The following is a 21,599-nucleotide window of genomic DNA, read 5'->3' on the forward strand; positions in this document are numbered from 1 at the left end:
AATTAAAATTTAAAGTGTTTTGTATTCTTGCTCTCATCTCAAACAAAGGTTCTGCCACATCTATCAGAGACCAGTTTCTTCAATTCAGGTACCTTAACACTATCCGTAATAGCAGTCAGAGAAGGCTCCTTAAATCAGGACCACCTGCAAGGTAGTACAAAGACTAAGATTATGCAAACCTGATCCTGCATTTTAAGAGTTATTGTCTAACAAAAGACAGAATAGGTACAATGGCTCAAGGTAAAAGAAACTAGGTTTGGCCAGGTGTGAGATCAATATGGGCAGGACTTTTAAAGGCAACACGGTGCGTGCGTGCATGTCTGCATGCACATGCTTAAAAAGCATCAAATAGAGGAAAGAATAGAAACAGACAGGATAAAGATGTGTTGGTTGTGGCCATAGAATGTGGTCTTGAATGACAAAATATTAAAACTATACTCATTTGGTTGTCAATGGAAATCACGTATGCTTTCTAAGCACTGAAAATTGAGACTTACTTGATTCATAAAGAACAGTGCTTGATTTCTTCAACAAAGTATATCTGTATATTTGCAAAGAGGAGAGATGTACTCACCCCAGATAATCTATTCAGATTCATGACTGGTTGGTCTTTAAGCCATTATTTTTCCTTGAATGTATTTGCTGATAAAACAACCACACTATTATGCACTTAAATTTTTCTCAGAATAATCTGTTTCCCCAGTGGGCTTGTTAAAACTCTTTGAGGGAAAAGGCCAGGGTTGAAACAACCCTACGTATTTGGACTGATTCAACAAACCTCACTATCTGCATAGAACAAAACCAAGCCTAATGGAAAACCTTGTGGGTTGCTGGGTTTCCCTGATTTGTTCTACCATCACCTACTTTCCTTAGCCCCTTGTACTCAACAACCAAGAGTATACTACAATGCTCGATGCAAAGACCTCTTACTATCTGTTCCATTAACAGGACAAACATAACAAAATGCTACCAAAGAACATGACGGTCAAGGGACATTTGTGAAGTGCTTTAATCTGCCTACAAATGAAAAATGTCTGAGCATCAATGTGCTAATGTTTTTATATGTCTGAGCATCAATGTGCTAATGTTTTTATAAGATCTTATTTATATTTCTGATGGTGAAAGACTACTTTAGGCATGATCCTAGCTATAATTTCTTTTATATAACCACTACTGTTCAGACATATCATTCTTGGGATAAGAATGTTCTATACTAGAGTCATCCAATAGAAATGTGAGCTACATACATATAATTCAAATTTTTCCAGTAGCCATATTTAAAAGTAAAAAGAAACAAAGTCAATTTTAGTAATCTAACCCCATATATCCAAAATAGTATCATTTCAAGATGAAATCAATAAAAAAAGTTGAGATACTGTACCTTCTTTTTTTATAATAAGCCTTTGAAATCTGGTATAAATTTTATAGTACATCTCAATTTGAACCAGTCACATGGTAAATTCTCAACAGCCACATGTGGGTAGGTGCTCCTGAGGACCAGGAACACTGGTTTAACCTCAGAACTTCTAAAAACAGAATTTCAGGCTCTACCCTTGACCCACAGCATTACAACTTGCAATTTAACAGATCCCCAAATGGTGTCATATATTAAAAGTTTTAGATGCACTACTTTATACTATTACTTGCTTCATTAAAAAAAAAACAAAAAAAACCCAAAAACTTCCCAGGCCATGAGGTCTGAAATCAATACCCCAACAGATGATGATAACTTCAATGCTGGAGTTAGGAACAGAGAAAAGAAAGCCACACCCAAGATGGAAACATTCTTGGAAAAGTATTAAAAAAACAAAAATTTTACATGCTGTAAATGCTACGGCCACAGATTCACTATATAACCCCAGGTTATTCAGATATCCTCAGTAATAAAACTGGTGGAAGAAAAATATTTAATCTCTGAGCTCGGTGAGATTTTGTAGCACACAACAATCTGAATAACACTGAAAAATCCACCTTGTCTCCGCCATGAATTTGAGAACTTAAAATACTAGAAATCTCTTGTAAATAACCAAATCCAACCCAAAAGAGGCTGTGGAATTAAAAACCAGGCAGAAAAAGAATTGGTGGAAAGGAATCAAACTGAAACCAATTATGGCTGCCTGGGATTGACCTGACAAGAGCATCCTCTCACCATGAAAAAACACATGGCATAAGGTCCATGAACATCACCATCTATTCAGGGTCTCATAGCAGTAGGTTCTATTTTTACAGAGAAAAATCAGACACAAAGTAGCAAGCCACCAGCCTCTCCCATTCAGGCTTAGAAGTCTCAGGGCATGCCTTCCAGGAGTGGATCGCTCTACTTCCTCTGGGGGGGTGGGGGGGAAGGGAAGGAGCCTGCCAGTCAGTAACTAACCTAATAGGCTGGGGGGGGGGGGGGGGGTGTCTCTCTCCCCACTCCCTAGAGACTGTGCTATCCTACTGTTTCACCCCATTAGTGGTTTGGATCCATCCTTTCCCTTCTTCCACCGGCTCAGCTGCATCTCCTGCTTTCCACTCAGTTCTCTTGAGTCTGAAATATTCTTGGCCTCTCTGCTTACTTGAGTCAGGTGTGCTTTCTAGGTGCTGTCAAATCTTTTAGTGGACCAATGTCAATAAGAACAGGTTTACATTAACTTCTGGACAAAACTTTTTCAGATTATCAAAGTATACTGGCTTATTTATAGAAATATGAAAAATGAAGGAAAAATAGGACTTAAAAAAAATTGTTCACAATTTCTACACCTAATTACCTAGTACTTTGATGCTATTTTCTCATTTTTTTTCCACCTCTTGGAGATGTATTTTTAAATATAGATGAGGCTATATACATAAAATTTACATATACTTGTATATGGCTTTGTGGTATTTTAAATACCTTACTAAACACCTTACTAAAAAGGACTCCACTCCCAACTCAGCCCTCTCCTGTCCCTCTGCTTGGTACACAAGCACCATTCACCAGGAACCACACCAGCCAACCTGAAGGCCTTCCCCTCATCCTCAATTTTTCTTTGGCATCTAACAGTATGAAAGTCATTCCTACTTCATCAGCCTCTCTTTTCTCTTGGCTCCTGCTGCCCTAGGTCTCTCCCTTGTTTCTGAGAGCTCTTCCCCCAGCCTCTCTGAGCAACATCAACTCTGTTCCTGTCTCTGTAGTCATTCAGTTCATGAACCTTTTTACTTCAGCTGTCTCAACCCAGAGGTCTTCTAAATCCACATGTGCAATTCCACAGCTTCAATGCCTAAAGGATCTCTTTCTTCTGTGGGTGTCTGGCTATCACCTTCAACTCAGTGGCACTGGATAAGGAATAAAGAAACATGGGGGAATTCCTTGGTGGTCCAGGGGTTAGGACTCAGTGCTCTCACTGCTATGGCCCAGGTTCAATCCCTGGTTGGGGAACTAAGATCCTGCAAGCCATGCAGCACAGCTAAATAAAAGAAAGAAACCCAGACTCTAAACCCTCATCATCCCTAACCAACCAAATGAGCTTGGCAAAATGGGTTAGTCCTCTGGGCTGCAGTAGCACACAAAAAATGGAACTCTTAAGAACAGATCCTTCCCTGTACCCTCTACAATCTTGGGGAAAAACTGAAGCTTGGGAGTATTTTTTTTTTTAAAATCATTCGATCACATCAACTTATGGGTAGAAGATGGGGCAAGAGGGGGTTCTCTTAGACTGAGGCAAGGTGAAACTGGCATATGAGGGTGAGGAACCTGGAAGAGAGTAAAATTGGTATCTGAGTACCTTTTGCTCACCACTATTCTCTCACTGTGAAAAAAAACACACGCTTCCACTCTGGTTGAGTGGAAGGGTACACAGGCCCAGACTCTCCACAAAGGATCCAGAAGTCTGCCTATGCTCCTACACCACCAGCCTGACCTGCATCCTAAGGGAACCTGCTGGATCAGCTCCTCCCCTCTTGCTTGTGTCAGCGCTGTATCAGCTCCCTATTGCTCAAATCTTTTTCTCTTAAAATTCCCCTTAACCCCACTTGACAATTTAGCATCTGCTGTCTCTCTATTCCCCCTTGATCAACCTCACAGAAGCTGTCTTATTCCTTTACATCTCTTCCATGCCTCAGTTCACCAGTTTGGTTTCTGATCCCCAATACTCAATTGAACTGCTTTGAAGCCAGTAATGGCCCTTAACTGGTAAATCCAAAGGAGACTTTTCTGTCCTTATCTGACTTGACCTCTTTGTGGAATTCAGCATTCTATTCTAGGCTTTAACCCAAATTATGCCAGACCACCAGAAAGCTGGGTATTCTTGGGTCACTTGGTCTTATTCCTTACAAAACTGTACTTACCAAGTTTTATTTTGACATTATGCCCTTGACTTACACTAAAGTATACATGGCAGAAATTTCATTTGGAGTTATGTGCTTGGAAAAGCTTTGCTTCAACTAAGGAATTTTTTTTTTTTTCATAGAAACTCCCTTTATTAAATGTCTGGTGGTTTGTACCATCCAGAAAATAAAATCTTAACAATTCTCTGTGGAAAATTCACCTGTTTATTTTTAATTTTTAAATTTTTTAAATTGCAGTAGATTTACAGTATTGTACTAGTTTCAGGTGTACAGCACAGTGATTCAGTATTTTACAGATTATACTCCACCAAATGTTATTAATACAATAATGGCTATAATTCTTTATCTGATACAATATAAACTTGCCGCTGTTTTATAAATAGGAGTTTTTAATCTCTTAATCCCACACACATAATTTGTCCCATCACACTTCTGTCTCTCCTTTGATAATCATTAGTTTGTTTTCTATATCTGTGTAGTTGCTAAGTCATGTCCAACTCTTTTGAGACCCCATGGACTGTAGCCTGCTAGGCTCCCCTGTGCACGGGATTCTCCAGGCAAGAATACTGGAGTGGGTTGCCATTTCCTCCTCCACAACTAAGGAATCTTTTTCTTTCATTCTGAGACCTATGTAACAGGATCATGTTACCATTATTTTAGCTAGCCACACCTTTATGAATCTTTTCCCTCTCAAACTATGTAGTAAGTTTTTATTCTAATTTGTATTTTCTGGGGTTTTGAATTTGTATCATTGACTATTTATATTTTCTATACATTTCTTCGACTTCTTTGTGTAACAAGATGAGCTATAAATAAACTTACAATTATAGAAATATAAATTTACAACATTCTTAACACAACCTCAATTCAAAATTTGCAGACCTTTTTGAAGATCACAAAACCCTTCTAGGAGGCATAAAAGACCTCACTCAATAGGCACACTGCTATCCTATATCCATGATCAGAAAGGCCAAACATCATAAAGATGTTAGTTATTTCTAGTTCATATAATTTTCAAAATCTGGCTGAAAAATAAATAAGATATTGAGGATAGTGATAAAATTTTTGAAAAATGAAGGCCATCCTTTATTTCCAAATATTAACACAGTATAAAGCCACAGTAAGTAATATAGTGTAGTACTGTCACTATCACAGTCAGCCAATATAAACAGAATAGAAAATTCAGAAACAACTTGTAGCATCTATAAAGTTGTCAGTTTAAAAATTACTTGGGGAGGACTTCCCTGGTGGTCCAGTGGCTAAGAATCAGAATACCAAGGCCGGGGCCCAGGTTCCATCCCAGGTCCGGAAACTATATCCCACGTGCCACACTGAGAATTTGCATGCCACAACAAAGATCCTGAGTACCACAACCAGGATCTAGTGGAGCCAAATAAACATTTAAAAAATTAAATCAGGAAGGAAAAGAGAATTATTTTGACAAAAGGTGCCAGAAAAACTATAAATGAGTGCAGTATTTAAGTTATAGTAAGTTATACCTTTGATGCATCTGGAATATATTCTGCTGTAAGAGATAATGAGCCATTAACAAAAACAAAAAAGACATGGGAATTCCCTGCTGGTCCAGTGGTTAGGACTCCATGCTCTCACTGACAAAGGCTCAGGCTTGATCCCTGACTGGGGATCTGGGATCCCACAAGCCAAATCTGAAAACCAAACTTAAAAAAGATATAGGTAAATGGCCTTCTGATCTCAGAATGAGGAAGGCTTTATGTTTAAGATTCCTAAATGATAGGAGAGCATAGAGGAAACTATTGAAATTTTGACCACCTTGAAGCTTAAAAAAAAAAAACAAACAAAAATTGTAAAAACAAAAACATGTTGAATGGACAAAAAGAACATATCTGCAGTATATATGACAAAAGATTAATAATAATATCCTTATTATATTAGTAGTTATAAATTTTATAAGAGAAAGACAAATACCAAAAAAGGCTGGGAAAAGGACACAGGTAGATCACTCAAAAAAATAAAAATGGTAGATGAATAAAAAAAACAAAAACACAACTAAGTCTAAACATTAACAAGAATACAAATTAAAACAATGTGACAGCACTGTACCTCTATTAAACTTTAAGACTATTTTAAAGGATAACTCTCAATGCAGTGAAATCAGCAGGGTAACTCACAGATAAACAGAACAATTTAGTGGCTGCCAGGGAGGAGGTGAGCTGGGAGTGGGTGACACAGGTGAATAAGAGGTACAAACTACCAGTTATAAAAGTTACAAAGAATAAAAAATATTAACTTTGTATGGTGTGCGATCTAAAAAAATATCGAATCACTATGTTGCACACCTGAAACTAATATAATATTCTAAGTAAACTACAAAAAAAAAAAAAATCAGCAAGGTAACCAGTGACATGAGTCAAGAATTTTTAATATTCAAATTGTGATCCAATGATTTAGCTTCAGATTTTATGCTCAGAAATAATCAGCGATTATAAGGACATTATTAATCAGAGTAAATAATTATAAACAAGTTAAAATTACAACCATAGGGGAAAGTTTAATTTGGTAAATGATGATACATCCATAAAACAATATCACACAGATATTAAAAATGTTTTAATATAATCCTGAGGAAAATGCTTGTTCCATACTAAAAAAGGGGGGGGAGGGGAGAGAAATAGAACGGAATAGTCATTAAGAGCTAGGCTTTTCCTGCCAGAGACCTGAATCCCATTTCTGGTTCTTCCACCTACTAGGAGTGTGACCTGGAGTGAAACATGCTACCCTTCTGTGCCTTAGTTTCCTTCCTACAAAACAAAGATAATAATGGTATCCACTTCACTGGCTGTTGTAAAGATTAAATAAAACGTGGGCAAAACCTGGCTACTGTGCTCTTCTGTATCTTTATAGGTCACCCCAGAAGGCAAAGGAACACATGTTAGCTGAATACATGACCTTTCTGTTTTCTTAGAATTCTAATCACAAACCTTAGATAAATTTTCCTCACAAAAATTACTTCTCTGATAAACTACCAATTACCTTTAGAATCAAGGTAGTTGACAGAAATCTGGTGATGGACCAAATCCAGGAATGAAAGAAAAAGAGTCAAAGGAATAGAACAGCCTCGCAGGCTGGTCTCTTACTAGTCTGTCTAGCATATTGCTGCCAGACTAAATCTTCCTGAAATGAGGCACAAAAACTCATGAGGATTGAGGGTTACTGAATCAACTCCAATCTCTCTGGCTTCGCTCCCAGAGCTCTGTATGATTTGTTACCATCCTTTCAAACCATCCAACCTCACCTTTGGTGCATCTTCCATACAAGTGCCTACTGTCCTGTCTCTTCCAGGTCTAGTCATCCCCTATTCAAAGATTTCTCAACCTTGATTACTGCAGACTGACTCTAATTTGTTTTTGTTATTTTGTTCATTTATTTGAATATACTGTTCTGTGTACCTGTCTTTCCCCTAATAGATTATTAGCTTGTCAAGGGCAGGAACTATGCCTTTCACTTCTGAATATTCTACAGCAATGAACACAAAACAGTGTTAGGTAAGCAGCAGACATTCAGTACTAGTGTCATTGTCATGTGAAACATGTGTAAATGGTCCCTGCACACGACAAAAGCAGGAAGAGAACATAAAAAACAAAACATTGTTTGTATGCTAAGTGGAAGCTTAACTATATGAATTTATATCCTTCATTACTATGTTTATATCATTTCTCAGAAAGAAAAAAGTAAGCCCTGACAATACAAGTATAGGTTTAGGTTTTAAAAATACTGCCCCCCAAATAAAAGCTAATTGTGAATACACTAATTTTTGAAGATGTTAAGGCTTAGTAATTTATCACCTGATAACATGGCTTTATAGCAAATGTGTCAGGTTATTTCTCAAAGGGAAACTACCAAAATAACCTTTCATACTCACCACTGCATAGTCATTTGGGGAGACTGGTTATTAAAAAATATACATGTACTAAGAATAAGACAGTAAAGGATAATTTCGAGAAGTCCACTTTACAAATAAAATCACCAAAACTTTTGTTTAATACACTACTGTTTCCTACAAGGGACAACTGACTGCTAAAAACCCCAATTTATTTTTTGGAGTGGATCAGAAGACGGGCTACACTCTTGGTAGGAAACAGCAGCCCCAACTCCCCACTGAGTTTCCACAAGCCACAGCAATTCTGAAACAATCTAACATGGGGGTCACCTAACAACTTGCCTTCAGACTGCTCAATAGAAAACACCAGACATCATTAGAGGACAGAGAAGAAAGGAGACACTTTGTAGCTTTCTCTTTTTGAAATCTCCAAATCACAAGAATGAGAGACTGAAAAACCTAGCCCAGTATCCCCACTGTGGGGCGTGGGCGTGCCTACTCAGTCAGGTCTGACTCTGCAAGCCCTTGGACTGTAGCCATTCTGACTGCGTGACTGCGGAGGATACTAATGCCATCATGACAAGGGGAAAAACCGATTACAAATAAGTAACCAGTGTCTCCTGAGAGTGAACTATTGGATGCAGAACACTAGCCAAAAATAATTTACCCCTTTGGAACAAAAGTTAAGGTTTAAAAAATTAAAATAGGAGAGTAAAATAGTTATTTTAAAATAGGAGAGTAAATAACTATTTTACTCTCCTGTTCCTGGAAATATGTACATCATCATTTTATCTGACAGCTGAAGATAAAGTGAAGTATCATGCCCATAAATACTGAGTTCCAGGAAAGCTGCAGACTACAGAAAAGAATGGAAAGGAGCTGGGTGGAAAGGATGACTCAATCTGAGAAGCAGAAAAATATCAGTGACCATTTATTTCAGGATAATCAGAAGCAGCCTTTTTCTGAAGTAGCACTACCTACTCAGTCACATATACACCTTTCTCTTCCCTGTTATGTGCTGTCAACTTTAAAAAGAACAGCTGGGGCATTTAGGGGAGGAGAGAGGAAGTTAAAAGGGAAACAAAATTGTATCTCTTAAGTAATAAAGGTTAAGAGCACCCCAGTTTTTCACAATCCTTCTCCTCATTTGTTAATATTAAAAGAAAGTCAAAACAATTATTCTAATAGCTACTTGAAAAAAAAATCTAAGGAGAGCTTCAAATGTAGGAAATACATAATAAAATATTTTTAATGGCAACAGTGAAACAGCTATAGGAGGTGAAAGAGTTCTTCTACAAAGAACAAGTGCTAAACCAATAACAATTCTTTTATCAAAAGGCACTGATGCCAGGTACACAGAAATGAACTTCCCTTTTAATTACTTAAAAAATAAAAGAAAAGTCCTAACTGCATAGCTCTCTTCTCAGAGAGCTCCTCATCTGACAGGGAGACAAAGAGAACAAACAGGAGCTACACAGTGTGTGCTGCAACGGGTTAACACATGCTTTCCACCACGTAGCAAAAAGGATCGCTTAAGCTGGTGAAGGTGGGCTTTAAGGAGAAATTGCTAAAGCTAGATCTTAAAGGATGAGATAGACCTTGCCAGACAAACTATAGTAGAGAGGAACATTCTAGCAAAGGAAAATAGTAAGTGGAGAAAATTTAAGACCTTCATTAAGAGTAGTCTGTTTATTTCACTCATTGGACATTTTATACACGAAACGGAAGACAAAGCTTTTCTGGCTGTCAGCATCCTAGTGCCACAGTATGGATTGGAGGTAGCCTCCCAAACATGAGCTATCCCTCTCTGCCTTCTATAGCCTGTTCTATAGCCTGAATGATACTTCTGCTGGCATAGAGCAACCTAATGCCTCATTTCTCTTTGTTCTCTCATTTCCCTAGTCTCCCAAGGGTGACTATGTCAGGGGCCACAAAGTCTCTCCTTGCCCTGCTCCAGGCAGATATTCCTAAAAGCAGCTCAGAATTAAGACTGTTTACAGTGGTCCTACAGTGTTTCATCACTGAAAATATAAGAAAGGCTAGGGATGTACAGCAAGTCTATCACTTTGAACAAATAATTACATTATAAAAAGGAATAAATTATACACACAGTATAAAATATACAAAACATCTAATAAGTATGGATTTGGGGGCCATTCTACCTGAGCAGTGGTTCCCAAAAACCTGGTTGGCTTAAATCACTTGATGTGATTTAAAATGCAGAGATCCCAGAGACTTTCAGTAGGTGTGGAGAGAGACCTTATTTCAAAAGGCCCCCAGGTGATTCTGACAGCGTATTTGCTTTCACTTTAAAGTGACTGACCTATTAATACAATCATTATTCACCCTAAATGCAGGCTGACATAAATCAAAACTATTCAAATACCCATAGTTTTCTACTATTAGAATTTCTGGTTCATTCTTTAGAATAATTTCGTTTGTTGCATGACTCGAGAAGAAAGTTCTGAAATTTCACCTCTATCATGGGTAGCAATAATATAAAACAATCACTCTAGATGGTATGGACAAACTCAACATATGATAAAAGGAAAAAAAGGGGCAGGGAAGGAGAGAAATAGACACACATAGAAGAGTGAATTCATGGTTTTGTAGGGTGTCTCAGTGATCATACGGCCACTGCTCTAGGATCTCTATAACCCAGAACTCACTCATGAAGGGTACTCAGTAGAAATTAAGACCATTTTTATCTGGTAAATGGTATCTCCTATAAGGTCAAGATTAAATAAGAAGTCAACAGCTTAAATTCAGCAATGTCTGTACCAAAGGTATAGTAATAGTAGTATTAATAAATGGCAATATGCCATCTTCGAACAAAGATCAGGAAATAGTCACATGAAAAAATGAGATATCCTTAGTGACTAAACAGTATAACACAAAATATGAATAATAAAGTGCTATTCAACAGAATAAAAGAAATCTAAAAAACAGAAAAAGGATATACACATATATACCTATAGGAACAGAGACAGAGAAGTTTAAACAATACAGGAAGCAAAATGCTACTTTGAACTACTATTAGATTACAGAAAGACGTAATCTGCTAACTTGGTTACTCCTGAGAAATACGGAAAGGAACAGAGGAAGAAAAGGAGAAGGATCAAAGGCCTTGTCTACCAAGGAGCCAGAAAGGAAAAAAAAATGTACTAAAAGATAAAATTTACTTGCAACAGAAAACAAAGTCACTATTACTTTATAGTTTCAACATATACCTATAACAACAACAAATTTAAACAAGTAGAAAGCTGTAGGATACAAATAAAACAGATATACTAAAAACAATTAGTATGTCCTCTATTACTACAGCTCTGTATCATAATCTGTGAATGTATATAGTATCTTGCATACTTTACAATATATGACACAGTTTTGTTATACTAGAGTTTATCTAAAAAGCAGTGGGCTTAAATAATTCCAAACTTTTAGTGGTCCAACTGAGCTATACTAAAATAGAGATGCTGAACATCCCTGGCGATCCAGGGGTTGGGACTCCAAGCCCCACTATAGGAGGTGCAGGTTTGATTCCTGGTCAGGGAACTAAGTGGGGGCTTCCCTAGTGGCTCAGATGGTAAAGAATCTGCCTGCAATGTGGGAGGCCCAGGTTTGATACCTGGATTGGGATGATCCCCTGGAAAAGGGCATGGCAACCCACTCCAGTATTCTTGCCTGAAGAATCCCATGGACAGAGGAGCCTGGTGGGCTATACAGTCCATGGGGTCGCAAAGAGTCTGACGCGACTGAACCACTAATGCTTTCACTTTTAGGGATCGAGGATCCTGCATGCAGCACGGTGCAGCCAAAAAGCAAAACACACAAACAAAAGTCTGTCTCCAAGGACGGTCTGTTCTTATCACAGAGAAATAAACTGGAGGATTCTGAAAAAGCCCTGGATTATAAAGAGATGAATGAGCTCAAAGTCCTAACACTCCTGGTATTAGATAGCAAACTTTAATATTAGCAACACCTAATACACTGTTCACATGAACAAACTTTAAGGTGTGGGCAATATTTTTAAAAATTCTGACAAATATACACTGAAAACTTAAGGTATGCCAGTGCACAGGTGTATGACACTAGAGAGCAGTAAGGTACAGTAGTCTCTTAAAATTTATTTTTCTAAAAAAAAAAAAAATAAGTAAAATTTATTTTTCTACTGACATACACTAATGTGTTTCTCTGTTAAAAGAGATCTAAAAAACCAAATGTACATTAAGTACATTAGTTAGAGAACCAAATGCAGCAGGATATTCCATGAAACCCAGAGACTATTCAGAGCCAGTCTGAAGAATAAAAAAAGGCAGATGTACTTGTCCTACATTCATGACCTTGGGTAAATCACTTTCCCTCTTAGGGTTGTTATCTGTATTATGAGCAAACTGTATGAAAGTGAAAGTCGTCTACAGCCATATCACTCTGAACGCGCCCCATCTCGAAAGTGAAAGTCACTCAGTCGTGTCCAGCTCTTTGCAACCCCGTGGACTATACAGTCCATGGACTTCTCCTGGCCAGAATACTGGAGTGGGTAGCCTTTCTCTTCTCTAGGGGATCTTTCCAACCCAGGGATTGAACCCAGGTCTCCTACATTGCAGGTGGATTCTTTACCAGCTGAGCCACAAGGGAAGCCCAAGAATACTGGAGTGGGTAGCCTATCCTTTCTCCAGGGAATCTTTCTGACCCAGGAATCTAACCAGGTTGCAGGAGGATTCTTTACCAACTGAGCTGTCAGGGAAGCCCTGAGGACTGTATAGTGACTTAAAATTTCACCTGGCTTTAAATGCTAGACTTCTACGTTATCAATTAGATTCATTCTCAAAACTAAGAAGGGAACAAATATCACCATGTCTCAGCCAAAAAAAAAAAAAAAAAATCAGAAAATTTTAACAACTACATATAGTGAAGCTGTACAACAGTCAGTTCTCTAGCTTTGCAGTCCCCTTTTCTATAGCTGAGAAATCAGGCAGAAGTCTCTGAAACCTATTGAGACAGAAATGGCTAATAATTAATAATAAATGTACACCATTCTGAGTGGCTTTACATCTGAAGTCCAAGAAATTTAAAGAGGAATCCCTGTATCAGGCAAAAAAGTGATACATAAGATTCAGTCTACTAGACTGGCTCTTCCTTCACCTCCATTAAGGTATGTTTTATTTATTTATTTATTTATTTTAGGGTATGTTTTAAACTAGAAAGGCTGCTCTCTAAGTCAGGGAATAATCCCCCTTCTTCCTCCCCACTGCACACAAAGCATCAAGATTCCTATCTGCTCTTTTCTTCAAAGGCCCTCACTAATCTAGGATATTTCAGGACTCTATCTCCTTCGTTGTTTGGGAAGCTGTTATATCATTATTACTCTATCGAAGAATGAAACTAAACATTACTCGAATGATACAGAAAAAATTTACGATCCAATTTGAGAGGAAAATTTTAAGAACTGCCACTGCAACCTCAGTTCACTCTAAAACTTGGGCACATACATGGCTGGCGGCGCCCCACTTTTTTTTTTTTTGGATAATAGTCATTTTTACTGTGGTTTGCATATTTGTAACCTACACTGATAGGGAAAGAGTAGGATAGTTACACTGGTAGTTGTAGAAGTCCCAGGATGGGATTACAGATAGAGAGGAAAACCAAGGGGACTCTGGGAGATCACTGCAGGTTAACGATTGCTTAAGAAACCTATCAGAATGTTGCATATGAAGCAGGCTTGCTTAACTATAAAACCATAAATAAAAGCACAAGATATGCCCCAGGTCATTAACTGAAACAAACAAAAAAAAAGGCCTGCATTCTGCTGGTTGAGTTCAGCAAGATAAAGATACTTAGGAACAAAGTGAAAGTGAAGTCGCTCAGTCGTGTCTGACTCTTGTGACCCCATGGACTGTAGCCCACCAGGCTCCTCCGTCCATGGGATTTTCCAGGCGAGAGCACTGGAGTGGGTTGCCATTGCCTTCTCCATGGTGCCCCACTCCTGCCTGCACTTCTGCAACTGTCACAGCAAGGCTCTGGAGCCTACTTTTACTAGGCTACTTTTACTACTTTTACTTTTTATTACTGCATTATATTTATCAGAAAGCTTCAGTACTACGTCCTATTCCTTTTTCCCTTTAAAAATTGAAATACAAAAATAAAAAATAAAAATTATGAAATACACATAAAAGGAGAAAATTCTGATAAGAATATATAAGCTTCTACATTTTACATAAACATGCTGGTTTATATCCAGTCTCCTCCCCATTTATACACATATTTACTCTTATACGAGATCATACTGTGCATTTTTGTTGCACTGTGCACACTCTTTGATAATTTGCTTTATGTAGTGTGTCTCAAATTCCTCTCCATTTCAATATATTTCTATACATAATAAAACAGTTGCATGACATTCTATTACAGTTGCCCCTGGGTATCCACATGGGATTTGTTCCAGCACACCACCCCCACCCCAGTCTCTGGCCAGATACCCAGGTCTGTGGATGCTCAAGTCCCTTATATAAAATGGCACAGGATAGTGGTCAGGCTTTATTGCAGCTAGTTGAATCTGCAGATACAGAGGAGGTGTATTATAATTTAATTAACTTCCCTATTATTGAATGTTGCCACTCCCGAATTTTGGTTAATTCTGAGGGGGAAAAAAAAAACCTATTTGCATTATAAAATAACTATGTGATAAAACTACAGAAAACCAAACCTAACCACCCTCACACTACCAGTTTATTTTGCAGTTTGTTTTGACCAGTGTTTTGATGCCTATCAATTTAGTCTTTTACCCTGAGCATTCATTCATCCAAACAATTATTTATTGAGCTCTTGCTATGTACCAGGTTATATTATATACACATATGTATGTATATATACATACATATGTATATATGTGTGTATACATATGTATATATAACCTATATTCTACAGGTTATTACTGTCTGGGTTTTTCTTTACTATTCCTCCGTAACAATTTATTTTTCGTACCATAATTTTTTTCTCCCAGTTTTATTTAGACATAAATGTATCTGTTGTTTATTGTTGTTTAGTTGCGAAGTCGTGTCCGACTCTTTTGCAACCCCATGGACTGTAGCCCACCAGGATCCTCTGTCCATACTGGAGTGGGTTGCCACTTCCTTCTTGTATAGCACTGTGTAAGTTTAAGGTATAAAGCACAAGATTTGACTTACATATGTTTCATGATGTATGTATTTCCCAGAGAAAGTTTAGAAAACATTCATACTCTTTAAGTTTCATATATAACATACAGCAGTGTTAACTAAACTTATCACATTGCGTTCCATCCCTGCCTACTCTTCCCCTCACCACGTACCATATTAAGACAAACAAAACAAAACTCAAAAAACCCTCAAACTTCTCATAAGCACTTGGCTAATTAAGTCTTTCCAATCAGCTTTTTTCAGTGGTTGGCAAACATCACTCCCAACATGGAATTTGATCCTGTTTATCCATTTGTCTACTTCTCTATTTATTTTCTGATTAATTTTTTTATAAGTCCCACTTAAGCGGTTCAGTTCAGTTCAGTCACTCAGTCGTGTCCAACCCTTTGTGACCCCATGAACCATAGCATGCCAGGTCTCCCTGTCCATCACCAACTCCCAGAGTTTATCCAAACTCATGTCCATTGAGTCGGTGATGCCATCCAACCATCTCATCCTCTGTTATCCCCTTCTCCTCCCAGCATCAGGGTCTTTTCAAATGAGTCAGCTCTTCGCATCAGGTGGCCAAAGTATTGGGAGTTTCAGCTTCAGCATCAGTCCTTCCAATGAACACCCAGGACTGATATCCTTTAGGATGGACTGGTTCCATCTCCTCTTAGTCCAAGGGACTCTCAAGAGTCTTCTCTTGTCTGGTAGTCATCAATAATCAATTTAATGTAAAATATATACAATGACTAACTACTGCTAAAGTCTAAAGATCCCTGCTTTACCTCTATGTAGCACATTACAGTTAGTTACAAACATATAGCTGACTCTCAATGAATGGGGTTTCAGCATGCTGACCCTCCACAGTTTAAAATTCAATATAATTTATAGTTACCCCTCCATATACACCATTCCCTCATCAGTGGATTCAGCCAACTGTGGGTTGTAGTTATTTACTATGGGAAAAAAATCCACATATAAGTGGACCCAGCAGTTCAAGCCCACATTGTTCAAGGGTCAATTATATATATTTCCCCCTTCATTTAACTGTCGGAAGCCTCCAATAAAGTAGATACGTATTTTACAAATAGGGAAAGGAAGGGACAAAGAATTCACCCTTAATGAACTTGCCCAAGGCCATACAGCTATTAAGCTGCATGCTGGTTAAGCCTTGGTGCCCTAATAAGATTAAAATCTAATTTTATGCTTCTTTTGTATTTCCTGATACACTTAGACCAAGGTCTCTCCTGCAGAAAGCCTATCCTAACATCTTTCACTAACTTCTATAACTGACCATCCCTCCCCACACGCTGAACACAGTTTTATCACAGCACCAACAACACATTTATAGATCTCTTGCCCCATATTCTACTTAAGCCCCTCAGGAAAAGGATCTTTTTCTTACTCTTCTTGAAATCCCCAGTACTTAATGCATGCCTGGCACAAAGTAGAAAGGTATGTGTTCAAAGGATGGAATAAGCACATTACAAGTGTTCAATAAATAAATACTACAGATATTTAGAACACATCTAAATATTTGGGCTGATCCAATTTATATCACTGCAGAGATAGTTACACTTCAATATACCTAGAACCATTCAAGTTCAAATATAAAATCTATATTCAAAGAGCAGGCATCATCAATAGAGAAAATGTAATTCTTAAGTGCCATTTACATTAAGAACAATACTCTAGTAACAATACTTAGAAACTGTAAAACACACAAGACAGTTAAGAATAGATGCTTTTGAATAATTAGGAGTCATATTATATCCATAGCTTAGAATTTAGCCATTTTTATTATGACTCTAAGTAAGCTGAATGGGGAAGGGCCAAAAATCAGTAAAAATGACTATGTTGGAGGTAATGTATTTTCAAAATTGTTTTATAGAATTTATAGTTTCAGACCTGATTTTGCTCATTGCTGCTTTCTTTTAAATTGTAATTCTTATATCAGAATGGTATGACCTGGTCATACCTGGTCCAGCCATCTAGAATTGTTGACCAATATGCACAGAACTCTTGGGCATGCTGGGCACATACAGGAATGTGCATGCAAGTAAACAAGCTCCATTTAATACAGTTTAACTTCTATATTCTACAGTAGATGCTATAGGGGACAAAGTAAGGAGCTGGATGGTAAAGCTCTTACAGAGCTGAAAAGTACTGCTTCTCAAATGTTTTCACTATAAACAGGGTTTCCCACTCCAGGCACTCATGCCCCATGATCTGTTTATCTTAGATAGTCATAGAGTTCACATTCTTCTCTTAAAATATATATTGGTTTTAATGTAAAAGTATTTATAATTACTTACCAGTTAAATTACTTAACTCACCGCCCCCTCAGTGAGCACAACTGAAGCTCCAAGAAGATGAGTCATGTTTATCTTGTGGCTTCAAGTACCCCGGAATCATACCACTTTGTACCCTACGGGTATTCATATCCCAGTTTGAGAACCAGGGATCTAAATAATTAAACTAGCCATAATACTTAAAAGTGATCAAAATGTTCTTATAATCCCATTCCCCAAACTCTTAAGGCTAGTTTTCTCAACAGCTTTTCAAATCAGTATTGTTTCTCTTTTCAAGCAGCTCATTAGTATGCACTACTGTCAACACTAGAGAAGCTGCAGGGCGTAGGTTACTCCTGGAGCAAGAGAGCACCAGCAGAGAGCCTGTCCTCCCCACCTACAGGCACCACACTGCCCAGACGGAAAGCAGTGGTTGCAAGAAGAGCTTTCACTCCGGTTCCCTTCCTCCCTCTATTTGCTCCAGGCATAACTTGTAAGAAAAATCTTAGCAGTCACTTAGATGATTCATTCATATAAGCTTATCTAATCTCAGCATTTGTAATTCTCACCTCTACACTCTTTTTCACCATTACACAAGTGCAATTAAACTATTTTCACATTTTCTAGGGATAAGAAAGATCTTCTTCCCAGTAGCCTGAGAAGAGATATTTTTCACACCCAGAACCCTTCTTTATTGTTAATGAGATCCCAAGTCTAGTAGACACTGACATTTATGAGAGGCCTGTTTCAAGTATCCTGTACTGTTCATTACATTTCATAACAGAAATAGTAGACTAAAGTAAATTTTAAATGACCCTTGCAAATGTTTCCCCAAAAAAATTATTTATAAGGACTGTAACACTATGATATAAACATGGGTAGTTAGCTAGGTTAACTCAAATTTAGGGAGACAATTTTTACCTAGGACATTAGCTTCTCCAAGCACAGGATTCCATTTGTTCCTTATCAAAATTACAAACTGCCACAAGCCATGGACTTTTGAGGTCATTTGTCAAGAGTCAAAATCTACAGTTCAAGAATTTCTACAGAATAGCAGCCACCATATCCTGGGGTCTTTTGATATAGATACTCAGAATGGTACTTAATGCTTTATACACATTCGCATCAACTCTGATAATAACCTCATTAACTGGTGTTATTCTCACAACTAAGAACTGTAGGAGTAGAAAGGTTAAATAATCTACCCAGTGTCAGCCAGCTAGTGTATGGCAGTGCAAAGAGAGTTTCAAATGGAGTATTCCTTGAATATAAAGCTTATATGCTCTCAATTATCCACTGTCCTGTATCTCCTATACTCAAGAATAATCCAGCAAATCCTCCAACCCCAGGAAGGTTCTATTACTCCTATTTGTAAGACCAAGAAATGGAAATAGCATTTACCTCTCCGTGGCTGCAAAGTCAGTTTGAGCAGGGAAAACAGAACTCAGCTCTCAAGCCTCTGGTCTGCAATCTGTCCACTACTGCATCTTGTTCTTTGGATCCAGGTCTGTAATCATTCTGAAACAGAAGCACAAATCATTTTATGGACACCAAATACACACAAATACAGACATAGTATGAAAAGCAAAATGAAAGCAAGAGGAAAACAGATAAAATTGGGAAAAAACAGTATACTTGCTAAAATGTCACATTACTATTACTATTTTAGTAGTGGTTTTACTGATTTAAGTTAGTTTAAACCTCAAGACTGTATTTTTCAGTGTAATAACTATGGAGGGAGTTTTCACTGACCTTTGAAAGTCCTAAAAACACAGCAATGAAATACCTTTTCTTAGACAAATAACAAAACACTTTTTAAAAGTCAAATTGCTACTTAAGAATTCTGTCCCTAAAATAAAAATAAATGGACTGTCAAGCTTCAGGCAATGGTAGAGTGGTACTTAACTCCATGGCAGGGGCAGGGACGGACACTACTCTTAAATCAAAGAGCTAAATGTAACCATTTCCAAAGAATCTGGTATATGAGGTACAATTAAGAGGAATTCGTCTCATAAAACTAGTATGATACTTTATCGGATGAAGCTAAAGAAAAGTCTTCTCTGCTGAAAAGGCAATTTATAACAACCTAAGTACATAATTAGTGTATTTAGTCCAAGAAACACTTTTATATTGGATTCATATATTGTCACTAAGGTGCCTCAAAAGGAATGAAATTTTATGCCCCTAAAAATTCGAACAGTAACTAAAAATAAGATCAACTGAGAAAATAAACCATTATCCTTGGGGTACATATTAGCAGTCTATATTCAATAGCCACATCTTTGCATTCAAATACTAAACACTGAGAAAATGCAAAGGTACAATCAGGGAAGAGCTGAACACAGCAACTAGACAAAGTCTGGGGTCGTTTAAAAAATAAATACGGTGTGCCAAATTCACACATGTGTGAACCACGTACCTCAAAGTTATGTATTGTTATTACTATTCTTTCTAAACCTGTATGTTCTTTCTCAGTGCATTAAATCATGATATATCTTACTTGTTTGAAAGGGGACCTACATTTTTTGCAAAACCGTTTCTAGTCATCTTAAACCAAGATAGATAAATATGTTAGACAATGGTCAACTACGTATTCTGGTTTTAAAAAATGATAGAGCCTATAAAGTAGATAATGTGGAGTGGATTTGAGGCCAGTAGCATCCCTGAAGCAAAAAACCAGTTTCCCGAGGTACATTCTGCCAGCAGGCACCACTCCACAAAGCTCTACCACAGGACTCCTCAGAACCCTAGTCAGCCACAGGTGGCTTCTGTCACTCGTTAAGGAACTCCCCAAGCCACTCAGAGAAGTCCTTGGTGGGTGCCCTCATTTTTCTATATTCTTTAAAGCAAAATCCTAAAGCTCTTAGGATTTTAATGCACATTAAGGATAACTTTTACAACTACTCTTAAATAAGCAGTATTTTCCTATACAGGTAAACATTCCTGTTATCTTTCTCATCTAGTGATGTTTCTTTGGGTAATCTGAGGTCCTCAATTTATTCTCTCTGTAGACTTCGTTTTCCAATAAAAACAAAGGAGACTTCCAGCAGTCCGGTAGTTAAGGCACCTCACTCCCCTTGCAGGGGACACGGATTAAAAGACACAACTAAGGTCCCTGCATGCCTCATGGCATGGGGGGGGGGGGGGGGGAACCACCCCACAAAACCAAATAAACAACAAAGTATGAATCCTGGCATACAGGAAATCTCAAAGGATAGCTTAGAAGAAAATAAATGATGTGTAAAACCAAGAAGCTGGTGGCTCTGTATAGCACAGCTGAAGAAGCAGAACGCAGCCCGGGGAGCACAGCGCCAACCTGGGAAAACGAGCTTCCCTCCTGACTCAACCACAGGCCTGCTGGATTTAACACGTGTGGCGCTCATTTGAAGTAAAGCATGCCACCTGCCACCCACAGTTTCAAAAGGAGAGCAAAAAACGAAAATTACAGTGCCAAAAATTATACAAATGGACTAATGTAATAGGCAATTAAGTGTGGTTCTATTCTCAAGACTGACCCTCCATCAACACTACTGCATATAGTTACTTAGTGCAATCTTATTTTGGAGAGGAAGAAGGAACATTTTATAGGGTTCAAAGAAGTAATGTTGAAAAGATTTCCCTATGGAGGCAGTTGCCGCAAAATTCTAGAGATTACACACAGCAGATAGGTCAATTTTGCTTAGCACCAGGCTGTTTTAATTTTCTTATAAATTTAACATAGCCTCCCTTATTAGCCTCCAACTAATAAAAATAAATGAAAATAAAATAAAGTAAGTTAAAGGGGAGGGGGGGGGACATAGCCTCCCTGCTCTCCTTCCCCACTCCCTGCCCCGTCAGTTAATCAAGACTGACTTTCCTCTCTCCAAAGCAACTGCTGCATGATATTATATCAAGGTACTAGCTAGCATATTGGGGGAGGAGGGAAACCTGGCAATTCAACAGGAAGCTTTTTAATGATGCAAGAGGACTTACGGACAG

The 21,599-nt window shown here is 37.9% G+C and overlaps 1 protein-coding gene and 1 non-coding gene across 4 annotated transcripts in view; one reads left to right on the forward strand and one right to left on the reverse strand.

Annotated features, from left to right (window-relative positions):
- The window catches only part of CTCF (CCCTC-binding factor), a 44,968-nt gene that overhangs the window by 21,711 nt on the left and 1,658 nt on the right, over positions 1-21,599 (reverse strand). For 2 of the 3 annotated variants that reach the window (XM_020884925.2, XM_020884923.2), the window contains exons 2-3: positions 19,023-19,139; positions 17,646-17,758 (exon numbers count right to left, since the gene is read on the reverse strand). The gene's annotated coding sequence lies outside the window, so the exon portion shown is untranslated. The remainder of the gene's footprint in view (positions 1-17,645; positions 17,759-19,022; positions 19,140-21,599) is intronic. The other variant, XM_020884924.2, reaches the window with a different exon arrangement.
- Positions 3,329-3,400, forward strand: TRNAE-CUC (transfer RNA glutamic acid (anticodon CUC)). Its single transcript has one exon. It is a non-coding gene; the product is annotated as a tRNA-Glu (tRNA).

Source organism: Odocoileus virginianus, chromosome 20 (genome assembly GCF_023699985.2).
Source record: "Odocoileus virginianus isolate 20LAN1187 ecotype Illinois chromosome 20, Ovbor_1.2, whole genome shotgun sequence".
NCBI classification, from domain to species: Eukaryota; Metazoa; Chordata; class Mammalia; order Artiodactyla; family Cervidae; genus Odocoileus; species Odocoileus virginianus.